Consider the following 12,894-nt stretch of genomic DNA (forward strand, 5'->3'; position numbering starts at 1 on the left):
ACTATGTTTGAGTCTTCTTTTTATAACTTGTATATAAGTTTCTATTTTATCATTAATAATTACATTATTAATATAATTCTATTGATTTCTAATTTATAACTAGTAATAAATACTTCTATTATTTAGCTTTAACATTAATATCAAAAATGGAAATAGAAATAAATTATTAATAATTAAAATTTTATCCCATTAATTACGCCGTAAGGCGTTTCCATTTGAAATGAACTTTTTTCTGAGCTTCGCCGTCATTGTTATAAACCATTAGATTAAGTGTTAGATGATTAAAATGTTGCCCTCCGTTGATCTCATAACTCACTCCTCCTTACCCTCCGTTGATCTCATAATGAACCCTTACTCTTCGTTGATCTCTTAACTGACTCCTTTTCAATTGTGTCCTAACTACCCTCACTTCATTATTATTGCTCATTCTCCCCGTTCATTTCGGTGTGTTCGAATCAAATCTAAATTGGTTGCAGCTGCTGCATTATTGCCTTGCACGCGCCAATCACATACTCCATCGCTACGGCCCATCACAACGACAATGGCGTCTCAACTGTGTCAATTTCCAGCCTGGGAGACTCGAATGGCGTCTCAACTGTGTCAATTTCCGACCTAGGAGACTCTTTAAGCGAGTTAAAGAATGTAAGGTAGAATTTGATTACATCTTTCAGGCCATGAAAATGAATTTTCAATGTTTGTTATTACTCGCCAGATTATCAACAGAGATCCAACTCTGGCTCTCAGTGCAAAACCGCTCTATGAAGATCAGTGTGGTGATTGAACAATGGTTTTTTTCCTGATACACATTGTGCAGATAGACGATGTAAAGCATTCCGCACCAACAAAGTTGGTCCTCTATTTCACTGGGGCCACCAATATACTCTACACTTTTGGTGGTCACGCCATGACAGTGTACGTTCCCAATCATTTTTTTTATTCGCTTTCATGGGTTTCTACTGAAAATTAAAAGTCTGCCACTTTTAACAGACCTTCAATTTTGGTAACAAGGAAATAATGCATGCCATGTGGAAACCTAAAATATTTAAGGCAATTCACATGTTGGAAACTTTGTATGTCTTTACTCTAACTCTACCCCCTTTGCAATATCAGTTTACTGGGCTTCCGGAGACACACTGTTGGATCACGCAAATGCCCTTTCCTTGCTTCCCAAGTCGGGCTTTCGTGACCTGGCAGTCATTCTAATGCTCATTCACAAGGTCTGAAACAACAATTTCCATTATAATTTTTTTGTTGTTGCAGTGTCCGAAGCATAAATGAGAGTTTCGAAATTTGAAATGGTTGCAGTTAATTACCTTCGGGTTTGCATGCACCCCCTTATACTTTGTGTGGGAAAAGGTTATTGGAATGCACGATACAAAGAGCATTGTGAAGTGTGCACTGGCGAGGTTGCCTGTGGTGATTCCCATATGGTTTCTTGCAATCATTTTCCCCTTCTTCAGGACTATCAACTCTGCAGGAGGCGCTCTCCTACTCGGCTTTACAGTCTACATTATACCTTCCATGACTCACATTTTAACTTAGAGGACAACTTTGGCCAGAATGGTACGAATATTTACACATTTTATATACTCAGTAATAATTTCTTTAAAGTGAAACATTTAATGATATCTATATATTGATAATTTATTTTTTTTTATAAGTTTTGAATTTATATATGACCATCTTAGATGCAGTTTGACTCTGGATATATGTAGTCATGAGATGGATTCTTTTTTTTCAAACTTATTTTTTTTATTTATCTAGCCTTGAGAGAGCATGGAATCTTTTATATGAACTTATTTTTTGATAAGAAATTTTGAATAAATGTTAGCAACTTAGAAATTTTCTTAATTTAATTTTTGTGGGTGCTTGATAAATCTTGATATAAAATAAAAATAAGTTGATTTAATTAATAATAATAATAATTATTATTATTTTAAAATATGATTTTAATTTTAAATTTAATGTAATTTTATTGATTCAAAATGTTTATATAATAAAAGTTTATAATATCTCTTCCATAATATAATTTTGTAACATTGATATAAAATAAAATTAGGTTGATTTAATTAATAATAATTATTATTATTATTATTTTTAAATATTATTTTAATTTTAACTTTAATGTAATTTTGTTGATTCAAAATGTTTATATAATATAACATAATTTTGTAACAATTTTCTCAGTATTAAATTAGAAGGTGGTTTGCCTTTCAAATTAGAAAAAAACTTTTCATTCAATTAAAATAATTAATATAGAAAGTGGAAAAGACTTTCCATTCAATTAAAATAATTTAGAAAGTGGTTTGCCTTTCAAATTAGAAAAAGACTTTCCATTCAATTAAAATAATTAATATAGAAAGTGGTTTGTCTTCCAAATTAGAAAAAGACTTTCCATTCAATTAAAATAATTAATATAGAATGTGGAAAAGACTTTCCATTCAATTAAAATAATTTAGAAAGTGGTTTGCCTTTCAAATTAGAAAAAGAATTTCCATTCGATTAAAATAATTAATATAGAAAGTGGTTTGTCTTCCAAATTAGAAAAAGACTTTCCATTCAATTAAAATAATTGATATATCACTTAAAATCAATCTCAATAATAAAAAATTCAAACATTTTTTTTTAAATTAGAAAGTGGTTTGCCTTTCAAATTAGAAAAAGACTTTCCATTCAATTAAAATAATTAATATAGAAAGTGGTTTGCCTTCCAAATTAGAAAAATACTTTCCATTCAATTAAAATAATTAATATATCACTTAAAATCAATCTGAATAATAAAAATTCAAACATTGTTTTTTAAATAATTAATTAATATATCACTTAAAAAAGTGGTTTGCCTTCCAAATAATTAATATAGAAAGTGGTTTTCCTTCCAAATTAGAAAAAGACTTTCCAATCAATTAAAATAATTAATATAGAAAGTGGTTTGCCTCCCAAATTAGAAAAAGACTTTCCATTCAATTAAAATAATTAATATATCACTATTTTTTTTAAATAATCAATTAATATATCACTTAGATTAGAAAGTGGTTTGTCTTCCAAATTAGAGAAAGACTTTCCATTCAATTAAAATAATTAATGTAGAAAGTGGTTTGCTTTCCAAATTAGAAAAAGACTTTCCATTCAATTAAAATAATTAATATATCAAAGTGGTTTGCCTTCCAAATAATTAATATAGAAAGTGATTTGCCTTCCAAATTAGAAAAAAGACTTTCCATTCAATTAAAATAATTAATATATCAGTTCTTTCTTTTTATGCAGTAAGAGTAAGACCTTCTATTAAATTTAGTCAGATATACATAATTTACAAGGAGCCACACCCGCTCTGCGAGAGTTCAATAGTCAGTTGGGCAAGCCAAACCAAACCAATCACCCAAAACTAAGAGAACCTGAACCAGAAAACCAGGGAGAACTGCTAAACAAAGCACAAGGAGCCTAGAAAGTCCATAACTCGCCATGGATCCACAAGAGGTCCCACCAAAAAAACTGGGCAGGCCAAACCAAACCAATCACCCAAAACTAAGAGAACCTAAACCAGAAAACCGAGGAGAACCGCTAAACAAAGCACAAGGAGCCTAGAAAGTCCATAACTTGCCATGGATCCACAAGAGGTCCCACCACAAGTCAAATTGAAAATTGACAAACAGACAAATGGACCCGAGGAAGTTAAAGCAAAACACTCTAAACATTTTTCGGGTCTGACCAAAACACACAAACAATCGCCACCATTGATCCACTGATTAAGGTCCAATGGTCATCGTGGATATCGGAAGGATGAGAAACGCGAGAGTTAACCATCCGATGAGGGTGGTTTTCTCTCTCCTTGTTCCACAATGTGTCACTCAAAGAGTGGAATCGGAGCCAAACACAAAAAAACTGGAAGCCGTATAGACCTCGCCTGATATACCGCTTATGGTATTGGACTGGTTGACTCGCGGAAAAACAAACACGTCCATTCGCCACATTTTGAACCTTAATTCCTTCCAGTGGGAAGTACTTGAGCCAATCCCATTCACTTGGATTCTCTGTCAACCACCACCTAAGCCAAATGACGTGGGCTACCCCACCCTGTGGAGCTATCCGAGTCAAACCTTTCATCATTCAATCAAAGGGAATCCGGACCTTTGAAAATATCCGAACCATGGCAGGTTAGACTGTGTGGAGTCCTCCAACCTCCCACTGGTCTTCAGGGTTCTTATGATCCAACCTGTTAGTCCATAGTTCCATATCCTAGGTAGCGTGACATAGACAGTCCTCCTGCAATTTACCTGGGGGAAGCGAATCCCAAGCATACCTAGAATCCCTGTCCCTGTTTGTGACTCCTTCATTCGCCAAATGATCTGCTAACATATTAGCCTTCCTTTTCACATGAGCAAATCTAACAGTTTTAAGGGTTCTCAGGTGAGAATAGATGTGGTAAAAAACCTGCATGAGCTTCCAGTGCCTCGACACTTTATCTGGAGAGGTTCCATTGCTAATCTTCTTAGCCACTCTAATAATTAATTCCGAATCTGCTTCAATTATAACATTGTGTGAACTTGAATTCATCAGGATCTCCAAGCATTGTTCTAATGCCATGAGCTCAGCCATGTTGTTTTTGACCCTCCCCAAGTGGCCATGGAAGATTATCTGTATTTGTCCCTGATTGTCTCTTATGGCATCCCCAAAGCCTGCTAATCCTAGGTTGCCCTTAGCTTCTCCATCAATATTAGCCTTTAAGAAACCAAAAGGAGGAGGCTTCCAGATGGTAGCACACTTGTTTATAAGGCTCACTGCCTTCATTATTCCCAGCGGATTGATAGACTGGAGACCTAAGTGAAGTAAAATTCTCTCCTCATGGGGCAGGGGAGGATCTTTAGGAAGGGTCCTCAGCAAGCTTCTTACTGTGTCTTTGAGCTGCCTTAGAATTTGCTCAATTATGTGTTGGGGCCTGTGTGTTTTGTTTTTGAAGATTCAACTATTGCATTCTTTCCACACATGCCAGATGACAAAACCTGGAACCAGAATCCAAGCTTTATTAACTATCTCATTCCCTGAGATGTTCTTCCTCCAGTTCTTTAGAGTGTTGGATATGTTGAGACTATCCCTATCAGTTTGTCTAAAAATAGCAGCCACCCAGTCCCACACCTTTGAAGTGAAAGGACAGAGGTTGAGAAGGTGTTCAATCATCTCCTCATGAGTGCCACAAAGGTAACACCTGGAAGGACCAATGAAGCCTTTCTTGAGGAGATTCTCCCAAGTTAAGATCTTCCTTTGATGCACTAGCCAGATGAATAGCTTTATTTTCATCCAATGCGGACTTTGCCAAAGTTTCATCCAGATCTGATCAGGATTCACAAAGTTAAATCCTGTGACTTCCTGTTTTGCCTCCTTGAGGTTAAAGTTTCCTTCAGAGTTCTTCCCCGTCTTAGTTGTTCCGTGGAGGAAGAGACAAGAATCCTTCTATGCTCTAGCTCCTGGGTGAGGGCTTCTGCCTTGGTTTTCAGCTGGTTTTCATCACTGTATCCTAGATCCTTCCACTCCCTCCATTTTCCATTATTCCTTCCCTGATCCCAGAAGTCTTTTACCAGTACCATAACTTTGCTGTCTGTGTCATTTTTGAGATCTAAAAATTCATCCCTATAAAGGTTGGGTTCCTGTTACCAGTTATCCTCCCAAAATCGAGCAAGATCCCCTGCTTGAATTTCCCAAAAACAATGGTGCTAAACAATGTTTTATTATCCCAGAAAAGGTTCCAAATATGGGAGCCCCTGATTTTCCCTAACATTCTAATGTGATCCTTCTCTTGCCAGTGCTTGGCATATTTTTGTTTCCAAATCTTAGCCCAGGGGGCATTCGGTTCCTTAATCCATCCCCACCAAAGCTTGGCTCCCGAGACTCTGTTGAGGGTCTCAAGATCATGAAGCCCCAATCCACCATGGTTCTTGGGCTTGCAAAGCTTGTCCCAGGCTACTAAAGCCCACTTATTTTTCTCTTCCCCTCTGCCCCACAGAAAGTCCCTTTGTATGCTTCTTATTTGCTACATAATACCTTGAGGAGCAGGAAGAGCTGAAAACATAAAAATGGGAATGGCCTGCAAGACCGCCTGTGTGAGCACAAGGCATCCTGCTAGGTTTAGTGATCTGCATGTCCATTTTCTGATCTTGTCCTGAAGTTTATTTAAAATCGGTTCCCACACTTTCTTGCTTAGCGGTTTGTCAGTAAGAGGAATGCCAAGATATTTGGAAGGTAGCTGTTCTCTTTGAAATCCAAGAATTCTGGTAATATTTTTCTGAATAGAAATATTAGTGTTAAAGAAAAAAAACATTGGACTTGTTAAGGCTTACCTCAGTGCTTGCTGCCATAGCAAAGTCATTTAAGATGTTTTTGATTGCTCTGGCCTCCCTGACTGTAGGTATGCCCTGCAACATAGTATCATCTACAAATTGTTGATGAGTGTTTGCCTCTCCATCCGCAGTGAGTTTGATACCCTGAATTCTTCCTTCAACATTTTCCATTTTAATCACTCTACCTAGCCCTTCCATCATGAGGACGAAGAGGAATGGTGAAATTGGATCTCCTTGTCTGAGCCCTTTGGAGGGGGTGAAGATCCTTGATGGAGCTCCATTAAGCAATATGGAAAAACTGGTTGAGGTAACTAATGCCATGACCCATCTTATCCAATTCTGATCAAAACCATAGTCTTTCAGAATTGCTCTTATGTAAGCCCAGCTCAATTTGTCATAGGCTTTCACGAGGTCCAATTGAATGATCATGCCAGCTTGTTTGTTGCTTTTGAGAGAGTGTACCACCTCATGAGCTTGGATGATATTGTTGAGGATTTGTCTTCCCTCCACATAGCTTGTTTGCTCCTCCGATATGAGAGAGGGTAGAAGTGGTTTGAGTCGATTGGCTATTACTTTGGAGATAATTTTATACACCACATTACATAAGGCTATGGGCCGAAAACTATCTGGAGTCATGGCCTTTTCCTGCTTTGGAATCAGTGCTATGAAGGATGCATTCAGAGCCTTTAGAACCTTTTTGGATCTTCTTGAGTCTTCCACAACCTCGAGGATGTCATTTTTGACAGTTTCCCAACAGGCCTTGAAGAAGTCTACATTGAATCTATCTGGGTCGGGTGCTTTTCCACTCTGCATTTCATTAATCACTTCACTGACCTCCTCTTCCGAAACTGGCCTGTTGAGATTGTGGTTGTCCTCTCTGGTAACCAACTAAGGGATATACTGAGTGAAATGGTCAATGAACCTAGATCTGTCCTCCAGAGGCTCCTTTGCAATGTTGCAGAAGTGCTAAACAAGGACCGATTCCATATCACTGTGAGAAACAAGCTCAATGCCTTGAGAATATTTGATCTTTGTGATTCTGTTGTGTACCCTGTGAGCCATAGTGGTTTTGTGGAAGAATTTTGTGTTTCTTTCTCCCTCTTTAATCCATTATATTCTTGATTTTTGCCTCCAGAAAATTTCTTCTTGTAAGCATCGATTCTCCCATTCTTCCTGCAGAGAGTCAGTTAATTTTTGCTGCTCTTCGGTGAAGCCATATGAGATGTTGATCTGATTGATATCCTGGAGCTTCAGTTCAGTTTCTCTTTTGGCTTTGAAGATATCTCCAAATTCATTTTTGTTTCAAGCTTTAAGACGGGGTTTGATATGTTTAAGTTTCTGCTGGAGCATGTACATTTTTGAGCCCTGAATATTCAACTCCTCTCTCCACCATTTCTCAATGTTATTAGTGAAATTAGGATGTGAGAGCCAGGCATTTTCAAACCTAAAAGTTATGTTTCTTGGAGTGCCCATAAAGGTGGCTTCTAGCTGTACAGGCTAATGATCTGATCCTCCAAAGGGCAGAATGGAGGTTGTCATGGTAGGTCCTGAGAGAAAGAGGTCCTCTGAAATCATGAACCTATCAAGTTTGGAAGCAACTTGATGGGCCCCTCCCCTTTTGTTGTTCCAAGTGAAGGTTCCATTAATTTTTTCCGTGTCCACCAACCTCATGTTCATAATGAAGTTCTGGAAGGCCATGGAGTCTCTGCCTAGCTGTCTAGTGCCTCCTTTTTTTTTTCCAAAAGAGATCTTATCATATTAAAATCTCCTGCAACAATCCAAGGCAAAATGGGATGTCTCGCTCTTAGTTCCTCTAGGGAAGTGAGAAGCTTGAGCTTGTCTGCTTGCTTTTGAGGTCCATAAACATTTGTAATCATGTATATCTCCTTGTCCCCTACAGGTTGGCATATCAAGGAGAGATAGTTCCTGGATGCTTCAGCATCTAGAATTCCCAATTTCTGTGGGTCCCACAAAGTGAGAATCCCCCCCCGCCGAGTGATTTGCCTTAACCTCTAAATACTCATATTTAAATAACCACTTATTATGAATATCTCTTATCTTTTCCATCGAACATTTTTTCTCCTGAATAAAAACCATGTCTGGTTTTTCTTCTTTCATTTTGTTACTAAGATTTCTTTGTTTCCTCATATTCCCTATTCCTCTAATATTCCAGGTTGTGAACTTCATTACGAAATGTTAGTAAAGGAATAACAAGATCTTTCATCTTACCTGAGTTGATCAATGGTTTACCACATTTGTTCAGTAGTTCATTATGCCTCTTTCTTCCTCTTTTCCTACATGAGTTCTTTGGAGAATGTGCCTGAGTATTCTCCATCATCTTGACCCCACTTGGCTCCTGAATGTAATGATTTCTTTTGACTCCAGCTCCCTTCGCTTGTGACCTCCAGAGAAAGAGCTGTTGTACTCTATCATAGTCCTCTTTTGGCAAGGAGTCCACCTCTACTTTTTTCCTTGTTCTAGAAATTCCCCTAGATCTAGATTTTCCTTATCCAGAATCTCCTGTAACTCTTGGTCCTCTGTTCCTGCTTCACTTGGAGTCATCTCCTAGTCCCTATTGATCTCCATCAAGCTTAGTAGAGCATCCTTTTGCTGGTTGTATACTGGGATATCCTCCATGTCAACTACCCTATCCTGTTCCTTTGTTACATTCTCCATGTCCTGGACTGTCTCCTTGTTCCCCTCTTCTTCCTCCAGGATCTTGAAGCTGTTTTGTCGTGTGTGTCTGTCCTCATTTGCCTTCTTGTGTGGATGCTTTCCCCCTTTTCCTTTGCTCCCAACTTTGGTGAAACCCTTGCGATCTCTCTCCATAGTGGTTTTTTGGTTATCTTCCCTATTGATTGTGGGGCAGTCCTGATATACATGCCCATGTTCATGCCATTTGCGGTATCTAAATGGTATGTGCTCATAGTCCACTGTCTGCACCCATTCTTCATCATATACTTCTAAAATGATCGCTTCCGACAGGGCTCCAGATAGATCCATTTCCACACATATTCGGGCAAAGGAGGTATATCTTCCTTTTAGAGTTGCCTCTGAGATCTTTAGAAAATGTCCCAGCTTGTTGCCTATGGTTTTCAAAGATTCCGACAGCCAATAATCCAAAGGAAGGGAATATAGTCTGATCCAAACCGGTATTGATGTGAATGTTTCATGTTCCGGGACAAAGTTCATCATCCATGGCCGCATGTAGAGTCCTACCGCAACATAGAAATAGGGCCCCCCTTCAAACACTTTGTCTTTGTCTTCTAGGCTTGCGAACACTACTGTGAAAAAGCCCTTAGAACCCAGATGTAAATGTATTTCTCCCTTTGGTTTCCAATGGCTCCTTATCCAGACATGTAACACCCTCTCCGTTGGCCATAACCCCATGAAATTACATATGATTGCATGCTCCGTCATATGCTCTCTATGAGCTTGTATCGTTGGGTCGCTAAATATGACCCTAGGAATAATGCCTGACTTGGGTTTGCAAACTCCAGTAGTCTTTCTAGAAGCCGGTTTTTCACTACTGCCTCCATTCTCCTTTTCTTTTCTCATTTCCTGTTGATTCCCTTCCTGATCCTAATCTCTACTTCTTCCAGATGTCCCCTGACTTCTGGGTTCTGAGATCTTGTCCAGTAGTTTTTTGAAATGATTCTTTCTCACATCCTGACTTCCTCCTATGACTACTTGGCTATAGGAAGGAGCAGCACTCCCCCCTGCACTCCCCGCCATGGTACCCTGAATCCAAAACCCTGTCTTCAACTCCAACCCTAGCTCACCAAGTGAATCGACAGGTCCCGGGATCAAATCCACCCAATTGAGAGGACATGCCATTAATATATCACTTAAAATCCATTTGAATAATAAAAAATTCAAACATTTTTTTTAAATAATTAATTAATATATCACTTAAATTAGAAAGTGGTTCGCTTTCCAAATTAGAAAAAGACTTTCCATTCAATTAAAATAATTAATATATCACTTAAAATCAATCTGAATAATAAAAAATTCAAACATTTTTTTTAAATAATTAATTAATATATCATTTAAATTAGAAAGTGGTTTGCCTTCCAAATTAGAAAAAAACTTTCCTTTCAATTAAAATAATTAATATATCACTTAAAATCAATCTGAATAATAAAAATTTCAAACATTTTTCTTTTTAAATAAATAATTAATATATCACTTAAAATCAATCTAAATAATAAAAAATTCAAACATTATTTTTATTTAAATAACATATTTGGAATTTGGAATCAATTTGCATTTATACTAATTTAAGTGTTATATCCTACCAATCAAAAATTTAAGATTAACATGAATTTATAATAGTGTTTATATAAAATCTCACCCATCCTAAATTGGAGGTGAATATAAAATTTTACTCATCATAAAATTGGATTGTAAATTAGGTATTTTTATTTAAATAACAAATTTGGAATTTAGAATCAACTTGCATTTATACTAATTTAAGTGTTATATCCTTTTTTATTTAGCCTAGCTGTACAACTTAATAAATCTGAAATTTAAGAGTAACCAATAGGAAATTTAAGATTAACATGGATTTATAATAGTGTTTATATAAATTCTCACGCATCCTAAATTAATGAACCACACTTGACCACACTTTTTGGCACTTGACCACACTTGTTGTTCAATCCGAAATAAATATGAAATTTAAGATTAACCAATTGGAAAATTAAGACTAACATGGATTTATAATAGTGTTTATATAAAATCTCACCCATCCTAAATTGATGAACCACAATTACCACACTTGTCGGCACTTGGCTACACTTGTTGGTTCAATCTGAAATTTAAGTTTAACCAATAGGAAATTTAATATTAAAATGGATTTATAATATTGTTTATATAAAATCTCACCGATCCTAAATTGATAAACCACACTTGACCACACTAGTCGGCATTGACCACACTTGTTGGTTCAAGATTAACTAATTGAAAATTTAAGATTAACATGGATTTATATAGTGTTTATATAAAATCTCACACTTATTGGTTCAATTTGAAATCAATCGAAAATTTAAGATTAACATGGATTTATAATAGTGTTGATATAAAATCTCACACTTGTTGGTTCAATTTGAAATAAATCTGAAATTTATGATTAACGTGGATTTAGAATAGTGTTTATATAAAATCTCACCCATCCTAAATTGATGAACCACACTTGAACACACTTGTTGGCATTGACCACACTTGTGAAGTAAATCTGAAATTTAATATTAACGTGGATTTAGAATAGTGTTTATATAAAATCTCACTCATCCTAAATTGATGAACCACACTTGACCATAATTGTCAGCACTTGACCACACTTGTTGGTTCAATCTGAAATTTAAGATCAACCAATCAGAAATTTAAGATTAACATGGACTTATAATAGTGTTTATATAAAATCTCACCCATCCTAAATTGATGAACCACACTTGACCACACTTGTTGGCACTTGACCACACTTGTTGGTTCAAAACGCGTCATCCAACAAATTTCTCTTATGTGATTTCTAGAAAGACTTTGCTTAATGAGATCAATTATCTATCAAATTTTAGAATATTCTCAAAATCTATAATAAAAATGTTTTAAAGTAGACATCTTACAAAGTCTTTCGGTAATAATCACATAAAAGAAATTTTTGGCTAATGCTCTTTGAACCAACAAGTGTGGTTCATCGTCATCTAGTACTGATAATGAACCACACTTGACGACACTTGTTGGCACTTGACCACACACCACACTTGGCCACACTTGTTGGCACTTGACCACACTTGTTGGTTCAAAATGCGTCATCCCTTATGTGATTTCGACTTTTCTTAATTAGATCAATTATCTGTCAAATTTTAGAATATTCTCAAAATCTATAATAAAAATGTTTTAAAGTAGACATCTTACTCACTCACTATCTACTAAAAGACTTTGCTTAATTAGATCAATTATCTATCAAATTTTAGAATATTCTCAAAATCTATAATAAAAATGTTTTAAAGTAGACATCTTACTCACTCACTATCCTTCCTTTATTTTCACATTAACATAACTCAATAAATTATTGATTGTAACTTGAGAAGGTTTTATACTAATAATTTTTTTTGGATCTTGATGGCTGATTTTCAGAATGTTGTGGAAAAACCACCCTAACCACCTTTCTGGACAACGATTTATCTAGTGAACATATTTGTGGTGATTTGGGTGTTGATAGTAGGGTAGTGTGACGAATTTCATATTGACTCTTTCAGTCTCTTTGCAAAGTGTTATCAATGTCCTCCCCATGCACCATCTGCTTCAAAATCACATCTTCCTCCTCCTCACAAAACCTGAAAATTTGAATGGAAAATCTTTGAATTTAAGAGGGGAACAATATAAATTCTCTTTATTTAAGAGGGGAACAATATGAGATTATATAGAATATGTTTTGAGCATGGGGTTTATTCTCTGACATAGAAGGCAATGAGTAACAATGGAGGATGGAGTTGTCAAGCCTGAGGGAGGCTCACAAAATTCATACTTTTCACATATACCATACCTGAAACTGCCTGAAAAC

General features: G+C 36.2%; 1 pseudogene; it reads left to right on the forward strand.

Annotated features, from left to right (window-relative positions):
• Positions 1-784: 784 nt before the first annotated feature.
• Positions 785-12,671, forward strand: LOC149151240 (auxin transporter-like protein 4; annotated as a pseudogene).
• Positions 12,672-12,894: the final 223 nt, after the last annotated feature.

Source organism: Pinus tabuliformis, chromosome 9, assembly GCF_031772625.1.
Source record: "Pinus tabuliformis cultivar Carrire ecotype Pingquan chromosome 9, CPIR1, whole genome shotgun sequence".
Taxonomy (NCBI): Eukaryota; Viridiplantae; Streptophyta; class Pinopsida; order Pinales; family Pinaceae; genus Pinus; species Pinus tabuliformis.